Consider the following 6,765-nt stretch of genomic DNA (forward strand, 5'->3'; position numbering starts at 1 on the left):
AATTGGACTGCTGAATGTGCGGCAGCCTTCAAAAGATTTGAAGAATGCACTATGCTCTAGCCCTATTCTGTCAAAGAAGAAGAAAAAAGTCATCGAGTACTTCAGCAGCGTACTTTCGCAACCTGAAAAGAACTACTGCGCCACTAGGAAGGAGTTGTTGGCGATTGTCAGAGCTGTTGAACACTTCTATAAATAGGCTGGTAAGCTTTACAATAGTGCAACTGTGGAAGGACAGCTGTCGTAAAAGATGAAGAATGGACTAGACAGCACAGCTTAGAAAAGACCAAGAGAAGGACGTTGATATCGGACCGTTGCTCAAACGGAAAGAAGACGGGGAGAACAGCCAGCTTGGTCGGAAATATCAGACGAGTCACCCTCTTTCAAAGCATTATGGGGTCAGTGCGACTCCCAGCGTGTCAAAAATGGATTGCCTAAGCGAGCTTGGGAGAGTCCGGACACGAAACATACCACCATGTAGTTGGTGGTTCTAGCCATCAAAATCAAGAAAGTACTTCAAGAAATGCACAACGGGAGCGTCGGTGCCCATTTTGGAATTAACAAGACGCTTTCTAAAGTTAGGGAGGGATTTTACTGGGATCGTTGTCGAGAGGACGTCGAGAACTGGGGCAAGAAATGTAAGACTTGTGTGGCTGTCAAGGGACCAAGGACTAGAGCTAGAGGGCCCTTGCAACAATACAGTTCGCTTTTCGAAAGAATTGCCCTGTATACAGCAGGTCCTTTCCCGGTGACCGAGGACGGGAATAAGTACATAATGGTCGTCAGCGATTACTTTAGCAAATGGCCTGAAGCTTATGCCATACCGAACCAAGAAGCCACGACGGTTGCAAAAATACTGATTGACAATTGGATCATCGGCAGGTTTGGGGTCCCAATGGAACTCCATTCGGATCAAGGCAGAGACTTCGAGTCAAACGTATTCCGAAGGGTTACTAGGGATACGGAAGACACGAACTACGTCGTTGCACCCACAGTCAGATGGAATGGTACAACGGTTCAATCGTACCATATGGAAGAACATCTTTCGTAAGTGGTGGCCGAAATCAGAAATATTGGGATCGACACCTTCCACTGTTCCTACTGGCTTATCGTTCAGCTGTCCATGACACGACGAACTTCGTCTACTTTGTGACATCTTGTTCGGTTCTCCCAGTGAAGAGCCAAAGGAGGTCATAGATTACAGACGGAATGAAAACACGCTACGACGTCAAGGGGAACTCAGTAGGATTCCAGGCAGGGAATTTGATATGGCTTTATAACCCCCGAAGAAGAAAAAATCGTTGTCCGAAGTTGTCACCAGACGGGGAAGATCCATATATTGTCGTGACAAGAATCAACGATATCATTTACAGAATTCGACGAGGGCCGAAAACGAAAATGAAGATCGTCCATTTAGACCGCCTCATGGAGTACAACTGTGACACCGTCGACGTTTCTAATCGGGACGACCAGAACTAAGGAGGGGGCAATGTTACGAAATAAACCCATACGCTGCCCCGGTACGACGCCTATGGGCCGTCGAGAACTTCTGATCTGTACACCCATAATAACTTATCGCCGATGACGTCACCCGGACAGCTTTCGCATAAAGACAAGTCTGGAGCAGGTTACCGGAAGTCTAGATTGCGGCGTCCACAAACCCCTCGAAGCGGCGTTCGCTAAACAAAGGTCTGGAAGCAGAAGACGCGATGGATTCCAGAAAGACCTCGATTGCGAAACATCGAAAAGGGAATGTGGGTTTACATGGAGGCCACCTTTGTAGAATGTAGAATAATCTCTGTGTAAGCAGTCGTGTAAATTTGAGTTATTAAGAAATAAATTGTTGAGTTTTACCCACGCCGATTTTAATCACCCATCAACGTAACAATAATTTTAAAATATAATGCTCAAAAAACCGTACAACTTAACTTAACATGACTTATAATTAACGAGATATCGAGGACCACGCCCTTACTGATGCTGCATGAAACCATCGTCAAAAAATTACAGTTTTTCTTTTAAAAATTGTATTAATAACGTTTTATACTGTGAACTTTGTGATATTATCTGGCATCACCTACAGCTATACTGAATGTTTAATTATATCATATTCATGTGACATCGCCCGTACTCCCTGAATTGTGACACAGTCTTTAAAAATGCAGTTGTATTGATTTAATGGTGCTAAATTAAAAAATACAAGTAGGTACACTGTGCTTAGAAAGAGAAAACTGGAAGCAGCAGCAGAAACCGCCGTGATCTTCCTGAATTTGTCATTAGAGTGTGACAATTGATTTTACTACATATGTATATTGCATATAAAATTTACCATGTACAGAACCTTATCTAAAGGAAACTTCGTATTATATACTAATTTGCTTCCACACGTCAGACTTCTCAAAAATTGTATAATGTGTAATGAACAAATGTAGTAAATGCTATAGGTACAAGTTAACTATTTACAAGAAGCGCCTCCCTAGAAACTTCAAAATGCAAACAACAATACAATTGCCTGGCAGTCTTATCAGTTTTTAAGTTGAAAGGGTTAAAAGCAAAAACAAAAAGAAGAGGTCCTCAAAGCATCTCCTGTACGGAAATTCTCTATACAAACGTGAATCTTTTGAATAAGTATACATCAGTTTTTACATGAAAGTGTCTCACATTATTTCAATGTTGTTACTACAAAATAAATAATTGTGTTACTTTTTTTGTGGTAGACATGCTTTTGAAATTATATTTATGGTTGTGTCTTGAATTTTTCAGGCGTGGAGCTTCTCGTGAATAACATCTATTGTATAATTATGAGGGAAAATAAGCTTACCAAACGTAACCATAATTGTTGTAAGAACGCCCATCGTATTGAACAGAATAGACAAAGGTATTCCGAAAAGAACATCATACACGGGCCAATTAACTTTCTCAAAAAATACGCCACAACTCAATCCGCTGAAGAAAAGTAAAATTGCACTGCAAAGATCCACAAAAGCTAAAACTAAATAAATATTTGTAAATAACAGAAAATCTGTGAGACGTCGACAGAAAGAGGAAATTGCGGCCAATTTCGTTCTTTACAGGATATTAAATTTTGTTCATGTCTCTCTACAACAACATTATCTGCAGGAAAATTATCAAATCACTCACCTGCCAAGTAGACGTAGACAGAACCCTTAAGTTCTCTTCTATTTAAAACGAAAAGTGAGATAGTGTTTCCGAATATCCCAAAAGCGCAAATAATTGGTGTCACAACTGAATAAATTATCATTCCTATCAGTAAAAAAGTATTAACAAAGCTTTAATAAAACAAAATTACGTACCTTCTTCTGTTGGAGATGTACTGTCATAGACACTTTCAGTTTGTGAGATATTAGTAAGAATTGTCCGATAACGCGGATAATAAATTGATATGTCCATTACTTCTTTTCTTTATTAAAATCTCTTCGTTATTTTGAATGAAGTTAACCTGTCGTTGTGTGTCGAGCTGATGTTGCAATAAATGTATATCAAAAAATCAATGAAAGTATTTTGTTAATTTGGATGTATAACTATGAACTCAGATTAAGATTAAAATGTTTGTACTGTTATACTTAATTACATATCCATGTAAATTTGCTGAATTACTCCAAAATAGTAATAAATACGTTACGTCATAGATATTAGAACTTTAGATAGGTACAAGTTAATTACTTTGTTACTAAAGTACCTATCCACTTAAAGCTGGAAAATCACAGCTGACTTTCCCAACAGTGTGTGTAATAATAAAGAGGCACAATAACAATAATGAGTGTTCAAAATTATACTTATAAATTTCCACACCCAATACTTTATTTTACAAACAATTCGTAAGATATTTTTCAAAAACAGTCATTTCAGCAAATGTTCGACCTCTGTTTCCCTGACAGACTGAACACATTATTTTTTTTATCTTCTAAATCACGGAATCTGGGCTACGAGCTGGCCATCGAATTACTCTATTGCCCACTGAATTTTAAAATACAGTTAATTTTATACAATAATTTTATTAACATTACTATAGACCATGTCGTATTTTACATCCTCGGTGAGTTTTTGACACTTAACTTATAGTTATTTAAGAACCTCGTTTAGTTTGTTATACCTGAAGATGACTTTAATGTATTAATAAAAATTCGAAACATGTAGGAATAAAACTGCCTTTCACTCCACATATTCAAAAGACTGTAAAACATAACTGCAGTTATCTGTACTTCAACAGGAAATGGGTCTTTAAAAATTATATAGGTAAGTGTTTTATTTCATTATAATTCTGATTTAACAATTTATTAAAATCCATTTGAAAATATACGCTGCAATTTAAAAAGACATAAAATCTGCACTGTACTGTAGCTTTCACATTTACGCTAAAAACAATGGCGTTTACAGAATTGCAGTGTTTCTATCCGTTCTCAAGATGTAAGGTTGCGAAATTTTATCTGGGATGTCTGTATATAAAAAGTCAAAACATATGAAGATAAATTTATCATACGACAGTAGAGTGACATGCGAAGTTATTTTTTAGGTTATAGCACAAATAAACAGATTTATTTTTAATAATTAGTTAACGAAAATTTAAAAGATTAGTAGTATATCTTATATTCAGGTCATGCATGTTGAATTTTGGCTTACTGCTATCTGTTTATCTACAAATTTAATTTACCTATTTTTTACGAGGTAGGTATAACTTAATCAGCAAAGTATGCCAAGTGCAATATAAATTTATAGTGTTACTTTACTGACAGTTTTGATACATTTTTTAAATTGTTGGCCTCTTAAATTTGATTTATCGTAGCCGTATCTATGACATAGTGTTTTTCAGCAGTCGAAATTAAAATTATCTACACAGATCATTTACAGATTTTGATTCTATTTAGATAAAAGATTTAAACAAATGTAATAATTTTAATTGGTGGCGTCGAATTTATGACATCATGGACATTTGTTTTTAGTAAATAGTTAGTTTTTATTATTATTACATATTTTAAAGGAGGGATAAAATTGAATATTGAAATCAGACAAATCCCGTTTAAAAAAAAAATGGTCCAAGGTTATTTCGACAGAAAAAAAATGGCGGCAGCCGTTCCCGATTTAATTAATAAAATAAATTGACTCATTCATTAATATTTATAAATCACCCTGTATAAGAATTTCAAAAACTTTAATGCAGTGACAAATCACAAGTATAGACTCATCACATTTTGCACATTTTACGTAGGATTTATTCGGCAAAATTTTGAAATGATGTCATCAATTTTTTTTTGGGAGGGGGGAATAAACAGATATATTATGATTAAAAATTTACCACTAAGATTTCAAAGCGTTCGGTTGTGCAGTTCTTGATTTAATCAATGAATTTTTTTGAGTCACTCTGTATAAGTAATTCCAAAAACTAAGAGTGCGTTGATTAAACCACAAGTATAGAGTCATAATATTTTGAATTTTTCAGAGAGGATTTATTCGGCAAAATTTTGAGATGACATCATCAGTTTTTTGGGAGGAGATAAACGAATAATTTTTTCTTAACAATTTACCATGATTATGGTTACCTTAAATTGTTTACGAGATCTCAGAGCATTCGGCTGTGCAGTTTCAAAGTTAAATTGCAAAATATTGTTATCAAATTTTGAATTTTTTTCAAAAATTTGGATGACTAGGGTGAAAATTCGACACGGATTCACACACCACAAGCGCAGGAGGATTTATTTTATAAAATTAAAAATTAATTACTGTTATAATTTTTGGAGATGACGTCATCCCATTCCTGGTGGGTATGATTAGCCAAATTTTAGTTCTATTTACATTATATTTCAATATATATACAAAATTTCACAACAGTCGGTCCGGTAGTTTCAGCGACTAGGTGTGTAATAAAAGTGGATATACCTAGACACCATATGGACAGGCAGACAGACGGAAACGGGAGACCACTCTTTTCGTACTCCAGAGGTCATGACACGTCGAAAAAATATAAAAGTGGCAATTCGTCCGATGGACTCGATTACTAGCTCCTGAAATATAGACAAACAAGCAGGTATAGCTTCTTCGAAAAATTATGAATGAATTTTGCAATTATTTTTATGATAATCCCCATACGTTATAATAAAGATATGCCTGCACTATTAAAGTACATGTAAAGAAGCATTGGATGTCTATGTTTCATGACTTTTCATAACAAAATTTTGTGATAACGTCATCAATATTTTAGCAAGGATACATATGTCCAGAAATTCCATCACGGAGCTTATTTCGCATTCAGTACCTCCTTTAGAGTAATCCATAAAAAGAAGTCTAGCAGTTTTATGTGGAAAATTCTGGCTGGCCACACTATGAGTTCGCGTCTCCCAATCCATCTATTTGGCGGAGTACTTTTAGCGAAATAGTGCTGAAGGTCAGCAGCATAATAATGAAACGGAGCACTATCTTGCTGAATCCAGAATTGTGACAATAAAAAATTAAAAATCTACGAGAGTTTAACCGTGGAATAGTGAAATTAATTTGACATAAAAGTTGGGAACAATCAATTTTGTTATTCAAAAGCTTAATTAAAAACTGGATTAAATTAATAATACGACGAGTATTTAAAAAATTATAATTAAATCTAAGTGGCAACATATTATGATTATACCCTTGTTGAGGATAAATACCATCTGTTAAAAATACTAAATACTTCAAAAATTTAAATTGAATAGATTCTAACATGGTAATATAAATATTATATGTAGGTAAGGGAAGAAAAAGAAATGTTTCTGCCTCGGT

At 35.2% G+C, this 6,765-nt stretch overlaps 1 long non-coding RNA gene across 1 annotated transcript; it reads right to left on the bottom strand.

Annotated features, from left to right (window-relative positions):
* Positions 1–2,851: 2,851 nt before the first annotated feature.
* Positions 2,852–3,419, bottom strand: LOC135136413 (uncharacterized). The gene is made up of 3 exons (XR_010281701.1): positions 3,312–3,419; positions 3,139–3,261; positions 2,852–2,989 (listed from the first exon to the last, which is right to left on the bottom strand). It is a non-coding gene; the product is annotated as an uncharacterized LOC135136413 (long non-coding RNA).
* Between the last annotated feature and the right edge of the window lie 3,346 nt (positions 3,420–6,765).

Source organism: Zophobas morio, unplaced genomic scaffold, assembly GCF_036711695.1.
Source record: "Zophobas morio isolate AGI-343-1 ecotype UQ-CSIRO unplaced genomic scaffold, CSIRO_AGI_Zmor_V1 ptg000026l, whole genome shotgun sequence".
Lineage (NCBI taxonomy): Eukaryota > Metazoa > Arthropoda > Insecta > Coleoptera > Tenebrionidae > Zophobas > Zophobas morio.